This window comes from Cetorhinus maximus, chromosome 17, assembly GCF_964194155.1.
Source record: "Cetorhinus maximus chromosome 17, sCetMax3.hap1.1, whole genome shotgun sequence".
In the NCBI taxonomy this organism is placed as follows: Eukaryota; Metazoa; Chordata; class Chondrichthyes; order Lamniformes; family Cetorhinidae; genus Cetorhinus; species Cetorhinus maximus.
Window position 1 is genome coordinate 105,078,967 of NC_135895.1, and position 17,490 is coordinate 105,096,456.

Below are 17,490 nucleotides of genomic sequence, written 5' to 3' on the forward strand. Positions count from 1 at the left end.
TTCATTGCTTTTTCCTCAAACAAATCTTTATATCCGGCATAATAGTGGAAGGGGTTTGAAAATGGACAAAAGAGCACCTCACCAAAACTTTAGAAAAGTTAAGAATTAGATGAAGAAGGTCATTCATCTGCATTTCTGGGTGACTCACATTTCTAGTTACTTTCACAACCTCAGAATGTCCTAAAGTGCTTTACAGTCATTGAAACATGCTGCAGCTGCTTCCAGTCAGTAGTCTGCTCATACAAAATATACAAACAGTTCAGATCCCCAAGATTAGTCTCTCTGACTCACATATGTCCCTATTGCTCATGAAAATCCACTTATACAGTGGCACAGTATATAATGCAAATATGGAACATTCCATTCATGTGGGGCAGCAGCAGTAACACAGGCAGGCTGAGAACTGCACACCTAGACAGCTCATTCAGAAGTATGGCTTCATGAGAGGGATATAGAGGAGGTCTTATGGCTCAGTGGGTAGCATCCCTGCCTCTGAGCCAGAAGCTCTGTGTTCAAGTCCCGCTCTGGGGCTCGATGGTCAATGAAGGTGCATTCATAGCGTGGCTAAACAGGTTGTGTATCAACCTGGAAATCCTTTCAACACATGACAATGGCAGACAGTAAAAGCAGGAGAGATTCCTGGTCACCCATGTGATGAAAGAACATCAGAGCCTCTACTGTCACTGCCCATGTAGCACCACCTACATGTAGAAGTGTGTATCGCCACAGCAACTCACTATAAAACAGCACCAAGAGGGAGAAACAATCAAAAGTGGGTTCAATTTAAAATCAATGCAGCATTTCATTAAATTTGCTACCACCCTACCCTTATGACATCAATTTTAAGACTTTCAAATCACATATTTACAAAACACCAAAAATGTGGAGGAGCTGGAGGGGAGAATGAACTATATAGCTAGCAGAGACTTCTAACATTTACTGAATACTCATACTCAGGCCTGGTCGCTGGTGATTTGGGGTATGTGTCTGCACATTCTGGTTAGGTTTGTGATTTAGTTGGTAATTGGAGGAATGGGGTCAGGTGAGGGGGGTGGGTGGGGAGGAGATGGTGGGCATGTGCCCTTGTTGTGCTGACAAGAATAGGACTGCATTCTTTAATTATCCAACAGAGGGAAAGACGGAGAACATGCCTTGGTGAGGCTGTTATACCAGCGTGAGTTGTTTGGCCTCTCAAATATTCAAATTGCAGGGAGTTGACGATGAAGTGAAAGTCTGAAACACACTCATGTATCTATTATTTTTACAAATCTTTGGACCGATTGATGGTTGAGACTGGGTGCAGCACCATCTTGAAGAGACAAAATAAAATATGGGATCAGGAGCTAAAATGGTTCACAGCAACCAAGAGTCATCTCCATTAGGGGAAGGCAGTGGCATTATGGTATTGTCACTGCACAAGTAATCCAGAGACCCAGGGAAATCCTCCAGAGTTCCAGGTTCAATTCCCACCATGGTAGATGGTGAAATGTGAATTCAATAAAAATTGGGAATTAAAAGTCTGATGATGACCACGAAACTATTGCCGATTGTCATAAAAGGGAAGGAAATCTGCCGTCCTTACCTGGTTGGGCCTACATGTCACTCCAGACCCACAGCAATGTGGTTAGCTCTTAACTGCCCTCCAAATAGGGGGGTAATTAGGGATGGGCAATAAATACTGGCCTAGCCAGCGACGCCCACATTCCATGAACGAATAAAAAAGTTACATTTTTATTGGTGTTTACCTCTGGCAGTGCTGTTTCTTTCTCAAGATGTATTTTGATAGATCGTTGTCAAACTGTTTATGCAGTCCTGTATCATAAAATACGTCCTTTAGTTTCTGCTGCCAAAGACAAGTTCCCTTGAGAGCTTTAAAAAAGATGGCACAATTCATATCTGACCTTATGTATTGCAGGCATCAAACAGCACTTCCTCTGCTCCTTTGGGCATGTAACTGATGTCAGATGTAAAATTCCTGGGGCCCGTTGGCTTGGAGCAATCCATATTATTCTATTCAATGGAATTGCTTTGACATAAAGTTACACATGGGAAGTTTAACTGCAAGGCTGTTAGTTGGGAATCATATGATAATTGACCAAAAAACTGTTAGCTTATTTGATAGATAGATAAAATAAGAGGAAATTTCTGTTCCCAACTGCAGCTATGACACTGCAAATAAAAGTAAAACTATGTCAATTACATCCCAACTGCATTAAATCAGCAATTTGCATTGATATAGCGCCTTTAATTTAGTAAGATGTCCCAAGGTACTTCATAGGAGTGCAGTAAGACATGATAATCGGTTTTAAGCAACTTCTTACAGGAGGTGAGTGGGGTGGAGAGGAGCAAAGGTTTCGGGAGGTATTTCAGAGCTCACAGGCTTAGGCAGCTGAAGGCACAGCTGCCAGTGGGGGGTGGAGGCACTGGGGGATGAACAAGAGACCAGAACTAGAGGAATGCAGAATTCCTGGGGGGTTGTAGAGCCAGAGGAGGTTACAGAGATAAGGAGCGGGCTAAGGAGCATAGCTGTAGGCTTGGCCACGAATCTGCAGTTCCCACAAGAAAAATACTGCTGAATAGAACTGGCAAAGCAGCACTATATAAAATTCCAGAATCCCAGTTAACAAAATGGATAGTAGCTTTTTCCTAACCCAGCAATTCTAATTAAATAGACAGGGTTGCTGAATCAAGTCCCAAAACAAGGGTAAGCATTCTGGAATCCCATACAATTAATAAAGAATTTGACTTATCCAATCACTGGATACTGTGGCGCCGTCAATGGGTTAAAGACAGACAGTTTCATTAGGACTCCTCCTGCTTTATGCTCCATTCCTTTTTCCATCAGATTTTCTCACTGCTATGTTAGACAACTAGCAGAGATCCAATAAATACATGTAAAGAAATGCGAGTACAGGGATTATTACACAGACCCTGCATCTGCAATGCCCTCAAGGTATAATTTATAGGCTTACAAAGCATTAAAGCTTCAAGTTCAAAAAATTATTCACTCATGAGAGCTTCATCTCTATCCCCAACTGCATGTCATAAACTTCATAATCTCATCTGCTTAGTCACAGTTAACTGCCTTATCAATGAATAATGAATGTCCTAAAAGACATAGAAAGACTGACTGGGAACGTTATGTACTCTAATAGATTATCATTTTTTACAACTGAGTTTGGACTCAACTGGTATTAAACCATGAAAGTCCTTGGAAACCCCAAATGCATGGAGTGTGTTCAGTGAGTTGCGGGCCTGGTCATATGGGGCTTGGCACAAGGCAGGGGGCCTATGGATCAGAAAGGGAAAACAGGGACACAAGTGTAAAACATACAAGTGCAAAACCCTTTCACCTGTTCAAGTACCATAATTTCAGAGAAACTGTGGAACATTCACGTGTTTCTAATTTTTATGCTTATTGCGTGTCAATCACTATCCTTCACAAGCAACACAACAACAGCAACTTGCATTTATACAGTATCTATAAAGTGACAAAACATCCCAGGGCACTTGAATACTAGAGCACTGAAGCAAACCGTGGCACCTTTACCCGAGCTCTGCTGAGAGCAGCTAATTCAGCATGGATAAGGGGAACCTGGAAATTTTTGGTGGGCTGTTTGGCTCAGAACAACATCAGGCTACACTGACATAGGAATTGCTGGACGGTGAAAGGCTGAAGGCCCCTCTAATTCACCCATCCTGACAGTCACTTGACACAATCATAAAGGATTTATTGACTACTAATAGCAATCAATCTCTATTAATTGGTCTGCAACAAACCCAGACACAAAATGGGGAAAATCCCAGCATCGGGAACCAGAGGTCATTTTTTATCCTCTAAAGCATGTGGCACTTACCTCATGCCATGTCTCAATTTACTCAGATACTACATCCCAAATTGTTATTTTCTTGAAAGAAATCTGTCTAATTTGCATTTGAATGAATCAATACTAACTGCTTTCATCGTCTCCCTGGGGAGTTTACTCAGATATCTGGATAAATAATATGACTTTATTTATGAACAGGGAAACATACAATCTTGTATACTATGCCAATTTGAACCAGTCAAAAAAGTGCAGAGATTATCAATATTATGGATTTAAGCACTCGAACCAGTATTCAGTCAAATAGTAACAGGCTCTAGTTAAACCTTTAGGTCATGTAGCTTGGTGGAGAGAGGGGGAGGCGGCAAAGTGTGACCATGGGTAAACTGGCTAAGTGAGACATTTTAACTGAGATCAGTTCAGGTTGCCAGTCACTCATTCAACACTCCAACCCATTTAGAATGAGCTATTACTTTTAATCCGTGCCATCCTCTATTTACAAACATGGCTGTTGCAGACATGACTGTTGACAAAACGCTCCCATTGTTCTGGGCCAAGATCCATTTCTGAGCTCCCCGACTGACTCATCCAGGCAATTTAAGATTGAAAATTTATGATTGTTTATGGAATTTTTCACGCTATTTATTTTCCCAGCTGTCGCCATTGTTCAACTTTCAGTCAATAGTAGAAGCAGAGAGGAGAGAAAAACACTTGATTCCTGAATAAAGCTCTGTGACATGAATGCGATGGCATGGTAAATTATTGAATTTTATTCCCTGCTGTGACCAGCAACAACTGACACTCAATTTTCCTTTAACCAGCCTCATTATGCAACTGTCACTGTTATCATCCTTTTCCAATAACAGTGCAAGCTGAAGGTGGCATTTCAGCTGGGGGTTTTCTTGCTCGGACTCCGACGATCAATGTGACTCAGGATATCACAAATGAGCTCCAAGCAGAGAAGCAAAAACCAGAAACATGGATTGGTCACTCAAGTTGCTCTTAAGCACCTACAAGTGGCCATCAGGTAAGTCATCAGGAGAGGTAACAGAGTGGCTAAGCTGGGTGTGGGGGGAGGTGCAGGAAAGGAAGAATATTCGCTAACCATATTCTTACCACAGCATTTTAATATCTAAAACTATAAAATATTGTCAACCTCCCAATCTAGGATGTCAAACTGGAGAAAATATTCTTCTATTTAGCGCCAGTACCATTATCTGACTAAGGTAGCAGTCAAGTCATATAAACAACACCATCAAATTTGCCACTATTCTCCAATCAGCAAACTAAAGCTAGATTTTCATAACCAAACCTGGACAGGAAACAGCTCCATCCCTCTAAAGGGTTGTGTAATACATGTTAACTAACTCACTTTTCTGGTAATTGAAGTCTCAGATCAATATTGAAAGTTCACCCAGCTGTACACTGCTCTGGCTCAGTTTGGCCTCAGGATTCAGTACATTCAAGAGTGATTTATTCTGAAATCTATTTTGGAAGTTATTTTTGGAGATCAACCTGTTGACGTCCACATCTCCCAGATCATCTACGTTAATCAGGCAAGGTCACTCTTCAGCCCAAACTGTTGTCCCGAAGTGATTTCAGACATTTTTGTTTCTCACCAGGAGGGTTATGAGAGTAGTTGACTTTGGCAGCATCAGCTAAAGGCAAGTTTCAGCAGACACTTAGACTAGGCAAAATATATTACCAGTGCCACCAGATCAGGCTTCATTAGCATCACTGCATTTTGGGATGATACTGGGAACACCACATTCAGCTAATATTTTAATCCAAGGTCGCAGGATGTTTCAAGAAGGGAAATAAAAAACAAATGACGTGACTTAACTGAAGGTGAATGTGCACCTCAAGTTTTAAGATCGCAGTCTCCATTTATTCTCTCACTTTATTCAGCCTCCACATCTTTACAGCCCACTAAATTCCCCTTTCTTTTTGATTTAGACGATGTTAAAAACTATTTCAAATGTTTCTTCTGCTGGTGCCCTGCATCCCCTATTCAGGGAGGTCAGCTACAGATAAGCAGAATATTGGACCAGAAAAGTGAAGTTAAGTTTCAGATGAGATGTTAAATCCAAGATCCTGTGTGCCCGCTCAGGTGGGTGTGAAAGATCCTATGGCACGATTCTGAAGAGCAGCAGGAAAATTCTCAGCGGTGTCCTGGCCAATATTTATCCCTCAACCAACCTCAATAAAACAGAATATCTTGTTTGTACCTCATTGCTATTTATGAGAGCTCACTGAGCAAAATCTTTGAGGAGGTGACGGGAGGTCTTAGCTGCCAGCAAGATGGCCCACAAGGCTCCCGGGTCACCTCTTTTCAGGAAGGCCAGCCACATCTTGTGCCACACAGGCACTTGACAGCTCATCGGAGGGCCTTCTCCCGGGATCAAGGACCCCAGGGGTGGAGGTCCCACCCGCCGAGGGCCAACAGCTCTTCTGTACTCGACACCACCACCAGTTAGACAGTGGCTGCTGCTGGTACAACATCCACCTGAGCCTTTAGAGCGATGAGAGACCCAGACAGTGTTAGTGATGGGGGGCCTCAGGAAGGGGGTCACAAGGTGGTCGGGGCGGGGCAGGGCCGGGGTGGTGGGGGAGGCAGGGGGGTTGGCAGCAAGGGCAGGGGGGTTGGCTCTCAGTAGGCCCCCTTCCTGATGCTGAGCCCCTCGATCAGGAACTGACTGCCTTTGAACAAGGGACACCCGGTACCCATCCCCACCCCCACAACTGGAAGCTTGCAAGGAAACACCCCAGAGTTTGCTTGTCGTGCTCCCTGTGGGATGAGGGCCTTAAGTGGATATCAATTCATGGAAAAGGCTTTTATTCAACATACCCAGGCAAGTTTGAATAGTACAGATCATTACATTTGACAGGGAAGGCCATCCACGGGCCTTCCTGCCCTGGGCTTAATCAGGGTGGAGACGGGCAGGTCTTCACCCACTCCCCTCCCGATTAAATGCCCCCTGCCACCAAACTCACCATGGGGGAAGGCACAAAATTCCATCCGCTGGGTACAAATTGGGTGCCACGTTTCCAACAATGGCTACAATTCAAAACTCACAAATCAAGAATTAAGGGCCAAGACGCTGCTGTTTGTCCTATTGAGACTCCTCCATCCAGCAGGCTATGTACAATTCACACTCTTATGGATAATCTCAAGTGGGGGGAGCAGGGTCTGAACAGCTAGAAATGCAACCTCCATAAATATGAGGCTCTGTGAAATTTCTCCCTGTCCCTGAAGGAATTCCGGCAGGAATTCAGGATTAGTCAAATGTAACAAGCTGCATTATTCAAACTTGACTGGGTATGTTGAATAAATGGCTTCTCCATGAATCACAATCTTTTTATGGAGTAAATGATTACCTGTATATACAGGTGCCCAAATAATTTTCAATCCAATATTAAACCAGAGATTCATCCAACTCTTCCACATGAGCCACTAACTGGTTTTGCTGTTGTACGTATCCTCATCTGTTATAAACAGAGACAGAGAAAAACAATTCTTTTTAATCCCCAGCCTCACTGGAAGTTTGCAAATGTTAGTGCTGGCTTCCCCTAGCTCAGTAACAGTGGTGCAGTTAAATGATCTGCTTTCTTTGATGCTTCTAATGTTTTAAAAAGTATGGATCACTCCCCTTCTCTCAATCTTCTTCAATGAAGAGAAGTTCAGATATGAATCTCAGGCTATTTATTTTATTTGTTACACAGAAATCGCCACATGGGGATTGATTCTTACCCCTGCTGCAGACAGGATCGGAGGTGGGCAGGCACTAAAAATAGCATGCTGTTTTCCCAGCTCCATCCCACCCCCCAGGCCATTTTCGCCAGGGCAGAATGGGTGGGTGGCATGGGTATCTATCCCCACGCGGTGGAGTAGCAGATTAAGCTAGTTAAGGACCATTTAAGGCCAATTAAAAGAGGGCAAATGGGATTTTCCAGTCGGTACCCAGGCTCCTGCAGCTGACAGGGGACAGTTTAACTGCTTGGACCCGTCTCCCCACCCCCCAGCGGCAGACCAGGCAGGCTGAGAAACCCTCCCTATCTGCCTGAGTGTAGGAGAAGCCTTGGGCTAACCTGTCGAAGAGCACCTCCCTGCCCCCTTCCACAGAGGTGGCCCCAGATGCAAAAGCCATTTTGCAACTTAAATTTTAAAAAGGTTGGGGAGCGAGTGCCTCCATTTTGAAGCACCCTTTCCCTCACTTACCTGCCATTGCAGGCTGCTGTGCCTTTCAAACTGGAAGCCCTCTGATTGGCCCTCCAGCTTAGAGAGCCTGCCCACTGTCCTTTATTGGATAGCAAGCCCTCCCTCTGGTCATTACTTGGCTGATCCAGGGAACATCACATTGAGGGACTGTTTCCCACACGGTGAAGGCTTCTGATCCATGTTTTAGCCTGATGGTGGGGTTCAAAAGCCCACAGAGAAAATTCTGTCCCTGGTGTTTCTTTCACTGAAACATATAATTGCTGTTTTCAGATAGGTAGCTATTGATTCAATCTAGGGACAGAGCTTATGTTCAAGATAATTAAAGATTTGCAGATTCCCTGGATTTCACTATCAACTCGGTTACGAACGTGAGTTTTTAATAAGGCGGTTATGTTTTAAACCGTCTCCTTAATTTTAAGGTAAAACAGAATGTCCTAAAATTGGGGGTGGTAATCATGCTGAACTCTGTCTGGAAACAGGCCCATGTGATCTGGCTGTCATGGGGATGGAGGCGCAGGTTGATAAAAGCAAAATACTGCAGATGCTGGAAATCTGAAATCAAAACAGGGAGTGCTGGAAAATCTCAGCAGATCCAGCAGCATCTGTGGGCAGAGAAACAGAGTTAACGTTTCGAGCCCAATATGGCTATTTTTGGAGTCACATTGGACTCGAAACATTAACTCTGTTTCTCTCTCTACAGATGCTGCCAGATCCGCTGAGCTTTTCCAGCACTTAATGTATTTATTGGAAATTCATAGAAACACAAGTACTAGTTTTCACACCTTGACACAAAAGATGGGCAGTTGGTCTGATTGAAAAGACTTGCAGTCTGGCAGAGAGGCCCAAAAAGGGAGACCAAAAATGGCTGCTGCCGTGCCAAGAAGAGGGAGAGACCGTTTTCGTGTTAAGTACCACACAGGCTGCTGGTGAGAATGGGTCTACTGTTTGAAGAGATGGGACCAGTGGAGAGCTAAAGACTCAGGGGTCTCCAGAGGGTGCTGACCTGCCAGAAGTCAATTTGATTCTACTCAGGAGGATTGAGTGAAGAGGCTACTCAAAGGACCCCAGAAGGCTCAGCCTAGTGGGGCAGGGAGAAGAGAGCCTGTTCAATTGCTAGGAGGAATTTTCAACCTTATTAGAAGGCAAGGGGCAGGGTTTTTAGGTCGGCATGTGGGCATAATGAGTGGGCCCCGGAGCAGCCGGGGAATGGACCGCCCACCACAATCGGCCCCCAACTGCGATTTCACACTGGCCAGTGTGAAACGGGCGCTGAAATGCTCAGTGCTGCCGGGGTGGGGACGGGAGGAGGACAGGTGCTGACACAAGCGCGGGCGTGGTCGAGAGCGGAATGAAAGCTCCCTGAAGGCAGAGAGCTGCCTCAGGGAGCTGAAGACTTCATAAGTATTTAATAAAGATTGTAAAATCGGAACAAACATGTCCAAACATCACAAAGAGTCACCTGAACATATACATTATAAAAATTCTGTCCACAGATTTTTCTTTTTTTTAAATTTAATAACGGAAACCTCATCCCTCCCCCTGGGTGACCTGGCTGATCTGCCCGTCCGCCAACCGTAAGGTTGGACCAACCACGAAAAATCTGGGGAAATTACAACTTTAACGGGCTTAATTGTCCTCTTAATTGTCAGCGGGCGCACTTTCAACTTTTGCGCACGCCCGCCAACCAAAATATCGCGCGAGCACGGGATGACGTCGGGACACTCGCCCAATGACATCACGTGCTATTTTACGCTCGAGTGGGTCGGGCGTGCACCCACACGCCGACCTGAAAATTCGGCCCAATGTATCTGCTGAGATTATGGCGTAACATCTAAACATGGTGTGGGGTTTTCGGGTGTGATAATTGATTAATTGGCGGGGGTGGGGGTACCTTTTCTGTAGTTTAGTGTATTAGTTGCCGACTAAGCAATGTTTAGTCGATGTTGATTTTAGTTTGTTTGTTACAGTGAAAGTCTTAAATCATGAAAACCTGTGTGATTCTTTGCATCGGACACTGGGAAAATCATATCTCTTGTTAAAAGTTATTGGTCTCTATGGGGATCGTAACAACTCCCAAGAGTCAAATTGAATCTCTCCGGTACCTATACATTGGCCAAACTGTCGGAAAGTAAAGACTCTTCTGCATTCCGGGATTCTTGTTCTTGCAAGTCTTCTTACATTACTTTGAAAATATCAAGAATCCTGTTAGCCCAGATTAAGTAACTGAACAGCATCTGCATCTGGGTAAAGGCAAGGCAATTTTCACAGGGAACATAATGTAACGTGAGGCTCAAATGAGTTATCATCAGTTTTAGCAAAATCTAAGTGGGCGTAAAAAGTGACAGGGTGGAAGTAGAAATTGCTAATAGACTATTCATCTGCAGCTGTCTGTTCAACAAGCAATTCATCCATCACTTCACAGATGTACAATCAAATTGAAGAGCAAATATTTTACTGCAGTCGGCCTGGAGCTCATGAACTTAACAAACAAGAACCTTTTCAAGTTCTGTTACAGCGGTGACCGAAGCACGTGCTGGCCAGGAATATTCTGTCCAAGAGCAGTCGTTGGCAGATTAAGCACAGCAGTGCAGGCGGACAAAATGAAGGCAGCCGGACAATGCAAAGGACATACAACCTACAGCCAGTACTGTAGCCGAGGCAGCCCACCTGGCATGGGGTGGGGGGGCGGGCGCGACTTTAAAATAAGAAAAGTCAGGTTTCTCACAGAGGTGGCGAGTTAGCTGTGCCAGCCAATCCATGAGGACCTTCAAGGAAAATTAGGCATCTGCGATTTACTATTACTGGCATCAAGAGGCAACACTAACTTTCACCTCATGCACCACTTCAGGTGCACCTTAGGAGTCAGTAATTTTATTAATTTGCCTCAAAATAGCTGCTCGAGAAGTGTTCATAGGTTAATAGTAGAAGTACATTGTGGTTGGAATCTATTCCCCCATTAGTTATGTCTTAGGATATAGGGGTTTTAAAACATACATGCCCATGATTTCACCCAGAGTTGACCTCAACAAGAAACATACAGTCCTCCCACTTTTTACTGGGTCCTCCCTTCCTAACAGCCTAGTACAGTAACTCTTTCGAGTTATCAACAGATCGCATGTAACTCTTTCGAGTACATTCACAGTTCTTGGTTTCCGGGAGTGGGACATGAACCCACAACCTTCTGACTCAAAGGCGAGGGTGCTATGAACTGAGCCACAGCTGACACCTCTATGGAACTGTTCACGAATTTGCGTGTCATCCTTGCACAGGAGCCATGCTAATCTTCTCTGTATCGTTCCAATTTTAGTATATGTGCTGCCGAAGCGAGCAGTAGTGGTACTTACATCAGAGGAACTGCAGCAGTTCAAGAAGACAGCTCACCACCACCTTCTCAGGGTCAATTAGGGATGAGCAACAAATGCTGGCCCAGCCAGTGACACTCATCCCATGAAAGAAAGCAAAACAAAATTCTTTCCAAGCCCTGTTGAGAACATGCTGTGCAATGGCCAAAACGAGCAGTAACTTGCTTTATAATCAATACTCCCCAGTTTCCATCCCAATGATCAGCAAACAAGCTTTTTCAATGACAATGTTCTGGGGTGCGAACATCGCTGGCTTGCAATAAAAACACCATTACTCATCTGTCTGAAAGGAAGAGCCCAGCTTATTCCTCTCTACGGAAACTCATGATACTTCTGAATTGAGCCGATTAGATTTGCCCAAATTCAGATATAATCAACAGTGCCTTCTGCAGTCAGCCCAAACATCAGGAAACACCAAAATCTTAAAATGTGGTAACAATCTTGAAGAGAGTTCCAGTAGGTCATGACCAAACACTGATGACAATGATTTTCAGCGTTTCTGATGACCCTCAAGAAAGATTGATGATTAATTACAGGAGCAAAACCAAACTTGAGAAATCAGGCATTAAGGGCAGCCTTTGTACTTCATATTATGAATGTAATATACTTCACTTGTAATGATATTGGAAAGATTTCAAAGTCCCAGTTGCATTTTGTGCATAACACTATTAGAATGAAATCACTGTTCATGTCTAGTGAAATTCTGAATGCCAGCCAACAAAAAGTAACAAAGTGTACACCACAGGCCAACGGAATCAGCCTAAATCTTAACCTTGTCCTTCGAACTGAATTGAATCTTTTAGATTACACTGAAAAAAATAGCATTCGTTCCAGTTCAGTTCCAGGAAAGCGTCTCAGGATTTTTGCTGGTCATGCAGCTTATTTCAGGTCCCACATAAACAGAGCCTCCACACGTTCCCTTCTCCATTGCCGCCAACATTGCCAGTCAGTGGCAATTCAGTTGACCAATTCAATCTTGTTCTTGACATTTTGATTGTGCCAAAGCAGATTTAACTCTACAATGAGTGCCATCATATTTTAAGTTGGAGAGCTAAACTCAAAATTGTCTGTCTCTTGGAACGTTATTTTATATTTCTCTTAGCACTTTCTACAAAGCAGTGCTGATCGGTCCATTGTACTGTTGAGTCTGCGAAACACGGAGGACTTTGTAGTTAATTGATCTTTTGTAACATTTAGCGGAAGAGACTATAATTACTGTAGATGTATTTGGGACATGTAATTACTTTAGGCTGGAAAACAGTGGCACAGTGAAACTTTAAAGAGACAATTAGCAATATAAATGCATGACACCAACTGTTTATCTGCTTTAGCTGAATGTTTTTCTCTTGACACTCAATATGACTATTCTGGCTTCTTTTTAAACAGTGCAACTGAATACTGCACCAATAGCCTGCATTGATCCCGCCCTGCAACTGTGACCAAGCTGACAAGTCAGATAGGGTTTTAACTTCAGTGTATAGCCAAAGGATTTCATATCTGCCAGTACAGCTTACACAAACATTTATCATTCTAGTTTCATGGGTTTCGGCTATGTCAGATCCAAGGGAGTACAAAGATTATGCAAGTGTATGTTTCTATCTCTCATTATCAGAATGCATACTCATTCAGTAAACTCCATTCAAAACACTGATTTGTTTTTAATTAAAATGATTCCAGATGGTATTTAATGAATAACTATTTACCATGAAATTAAGCTCACTTCCTTTGCTGGGGGATTGAAGTCCAATGCATTGCACACTCACTCAGTTTAGCTGATAGGCATTTTATCTTTCTGGTCGTAGCCTGTGCAATTCCCAGGGCTGTGTTAGGAGAACTTGGGGGTGGTGGGGGACGGGCGTCGAAATAAAATTGTTCCAGAAACATCTTCCACTTGACTTCTTGATCCCATCACAGGCCGCACTGTCCCACAGGACTGCGGCCTTGACTCTGATTTGCTGTGATGTCACTAGCAGCATGGCCAAGGGGAATGCCATATATGCACCCCAACCAAACCAGGCACAATTCAAATCCTCTCATCCAAAGCTCAAAAAGAAATCTACACTTAAACAATGATCAAACCGAGAATCGGACAACCACTGCAGTGATGATCGAGCTGTGAGATTGTACTGGTACGGTGTGTGCAGTTACAAGGCTGCTTTCCCAGGGAGAGAGTCCCCAGTGGCAATGCAAACTGGGCAAATTATTCCAGAGCCTTCGATCAGATTCTGACATTTCTCCATGCACCCATCAAGCAGAACCTCTGTTCAGTCCTTGAGCCAATTTCCTAAATACCAGAACTTGCATTTACACTACAAGCCCAGTATTCTTTGCCCATTAAAAAAAAAAGTGTTTGGCAAACTTTTGGCCCAAACTGAAGAGCAGCAGCTGAGTTCTCAGTGTCCTGGCCAATGTCTAGCCCTCAACCAAAATTACTGAAAAAAAACAAATGAAATTAAACTCGCCTCCTTTGCTTGGGGATTGAAGTCCAATGCTCATGTGGATGATCGGACTCAGCTTAGCTGATAAGCATTTAATCACCCTGCTCATAACCTGTGCAGAAATATTAGCTTTACATGTCTCATTACAGTTTGTGGGACCTTGCTACGTGCAAAACTGCCTGCTGTGTTCCCTACACTGCTACAGAGGTTGTATGTCAAAAGTGCTTAATGGGTTATCAAGTGCTTTGGGATGCACTGAAGTAACCTAAGGCACCATAGAAATACAACTTGTTTCTTTCTGATATCTCATTAGCTGGTAGTTCATTCATGAAGAAAATAGGTCCCATTTTCCTTGCTCTTTTTAAAAATAAAAAGCACCACTCTGTTCATCTGGGAGGTCATTGCGTACTGCTTTGTGCATCCTGAAACAGAATCAATCTCTTCCAGGTCAGGTGCAGAGTTAAACTCTATTCTGCCTCTGAATGTCCCTTACCCTCCCCACTTGGATTTCCGCCACACCAATTTATTTTTATTTCTCTCGAGAGTCTTGCTGGTGAATAGTTGCAGAGATAGAAACCACATTTAATTAGTTTCTAAGTTAGTGAACCAGATGTGCTTTGCTTAAAAAACGATGAAGACCCGGCTCCTTTCATGGTCATTTAATTTATAGTTCCAGCCTGTAAATTACCAGATGTATTGAATTCAATTTCACAACTAACCAGAATGGGATTTGAACTCATTTCTAAACTCCAGTCCAGTACACCAACATATACACGGCCCTCCCTGTCTTTATTTTCATGTAAGCCTGAGTGTATGATTAAATTCTTCTCAAAGGTTAGTGTTCAGATATTAATTATTTCTATCTTTGATAGGATCATTGAACAGAATTATAGGATGGTTACAGAACAGAATGGTGCCATTCTGCTAGTCATGTCCATGCAAGAACAACTCAGCTACTCCCACACCCTGCCCTTTCCCTGTAGGCCTGCATTTTTGTTCAGGCGATTATCCAGTTGCCTTTTGACACCTACCCAACTGAACCTGCCTCCACCACACTCTCAGGCAGTGTACTCCTGATCCTAATCACTCACTGCTTGAAAAAGTATTTCCTCAAGTGACCATTTGTTCTCTTGCCAATCATCTTAAATTGTTCTCCTCCGATTCTTGACCTTGCTGTAATTAGGGAAAAGCTTCTTTCTATCTACTGTCTTAACCCCTCTATCAAATCTCCTCTCAATCTTCTCCTCTCTAAGCAGAACAGCCCCAGCTTCTCTAATTTATCCATGTAGTTGAAGGTCCTCATCCCGCAACCATTCTCGCAATCTTTTCAACACCCTCTCTGAAGCCTCCACATCCTTCCTAAAGTGCGGGTGTCCAGAATTGGACATAATACCCTAGTTGAGACTGAATCAGTGTTTTACAAAGGTTCATCATAACTTCTTTGCTTTGGGCCTCTATGCCTCTATTTATCGGGAAGAATTCATATTTATATTTATATATGGGGGAGAATTTTTAACCTGGCGGGTAGGTGCGCGCCCGACCTGACCTTGCATAAAATGACGCGTGATGACATCAGGCGAGCGTCCCGAGGTCATCACGCACTCACGCGATATTTCAGCCTGCAGGCGCGTGCCAGAGGGGCAGCGCACCCATGGCAAGTAAAAGGCCTATCAAGGCCATTAAACAGGTAATTAAAAGAAAGTTTTCCCTGCCTGTCCAACCTTACAGTTGGCGGGCAGGATAAAAGGTCATGTGGCCTTTGCATTTTTTAGGAAACCTCATCCACGAGCTATCCAACAGCAAATGAAAATAAAAATTTGATTAATAACATGTCCCTGCTCATGTATGAGGGACATGTTTCATAACATTTTATAAACCTTTATTTTTTATTTTGAAAACTGTTCACCTCTCTGAGGCAGCTCTGTGCCTCAGGGAGATTTTTCAAGCACGCACCTGCACAAAGCTCGCACTCCTCCCCTCCCTAAACGGAGGCAGTGATCTGCGCTGCCGCTCGCGTTTCACACTGGGCAGGTCTTAATTGGCCCACCAGCGTGAAATCACGGCCCGGCCCCGATTGCGGGCAGCAGGTGGCTTCCCGATCACCCCTGCCTAGTCCACTCGAAGAGGGAAAAATCCTCCCCCAGGATCCCATATGTCTTTCTATCCACTTTCCCAACCTGCCCTGCCACCTTCAATATTTATGCACCTACACCCCGAGGTCTCACAGCTCTTGTACTCCCTTTAAAATTGTACCCTTTATTTTATATCCCCTCATTCTTCCAATCAAACTGTGTATTGCTTCACAGTAAAACACCATGTGTCCAACTGCTCCACCAGTTTGTCTATGTACTCTTGAAACCTATCACTGTCCTCCTCACAGTGCACAATAGTTCCAAGTTTTGTGTCATCCGTAAATTTAAACGGATAGTGTCCAAATGGTAACATCTGCAATCAGATAGGTCAGTCTGCATTAGGGCAGATCTCCAGACATTACAACCCTTTGAGACATAAATTTCATCTATAAATTTGCTGCCTATGATGTATACTGAGAACTGTAAATCATTTTATGTCTGAGATTATTACCTGCCATTGAGCTTCTTATCATTCATATTTTCCAGAACAGCTTTGTGTATTGACCAATCTTTAGACACCAAGACAGAAGAACTATTTCTAAAAAGTCAATTGTTACACTCATTCTATAAGCACCACCCCTTTAAATAAAACAGGCTTTTCCCCATTTGACACAGGATGAACACTTGCCTTTGGTCACATTTTTCTGAAATTACATTATCTTCTAATAGCTCCAATTTAATCTTCTGTAGCTTGTCCTTCATAGCACTGCCTTTTTGAATTGCAGTATTCTCATTTTATTTTTCTTGCCACTAACCTTCAGTATGCTAAACTGGTGATTGTTTTTGCTAAAATGTTTCTCTCTCTCAAAATGATTATCTATTTTCAATTTATCGCTGAATCAAACATCGCATTTTTCCTCAGATCTGCATGATCTCAACCTCAGCAATGACCTATGTTCTGCCCAATTTATTTCTGGATAATTAAAGTCACACTAGATTGCAGTTCCTTTTCTAGCAGCCTCCTTATTCGCCATGTGGCTTCCTCCAGCCTTATTCAAAGTAGTTGCTAAGCAGAGAGGGATGTGGGCATATTGCTCTTCAATGGAATATTCAATTCACTTGCTTAGGGGGCTTGCTAATCCTGGTCATCTTGTGTTTATTGGTAATTCAATATATCACTGCAAATTGAAGTTTGCAATGGCTGTGTGAAATAAACGTCTTGTCAGTGCTAATAGCAAACAAAATTGACAACCTAAACAACTATTTATATTTATATAACACCTGCAATGTAACAAAATGTCCCAAGGTGCTTTAAAGGAGTATTATGAAAGAAAGTCTGACACTGGGCCACAAAAGGAGATGACCAAAAGCTTGGTCAAAGAGGTAGGTTTTAAGGAGTGTTTTAAAGGAGGAATGTGAGGTGGGGAGGTGTAGGGAGGGAATTCCAGACCTTCGGGCCTAGACAATGGTGGAGCAATTAAAATCTGGAATGCACAAGATGTTCTGAGATGTCCTTCTATCTTGAACTCTAGGCGTGGGACATACTCTGGTAAATATATATAAAAACAAAAAACT

General features: G+C 43.3%; 1 protein-coding gene and 1 non-coding gene across 6 annotated transcripts in view; both read right to left on the minus strand.

Annotated features, from left to right (window-relative positions):
• The window catches only part of nos1apa (nitric oxide synthase 1 (neuronal) adaptor protein a), a 410,966-nt gene that overhangs the window by 239,346 nt on the left and 154,130 nt on the right, over positions 1 to 17,490 (minus strand). The window lies entirely within an intron of this gene.
• Positions 11,268 to 11,374, minus strand: LOC144692854 (U6 spliceosomal RNA). The gene has a single exon (XR_013579411.1). It is a non-coding gene; the product is annotated as a U6 spliceosomal RNA (small nuclear RNA).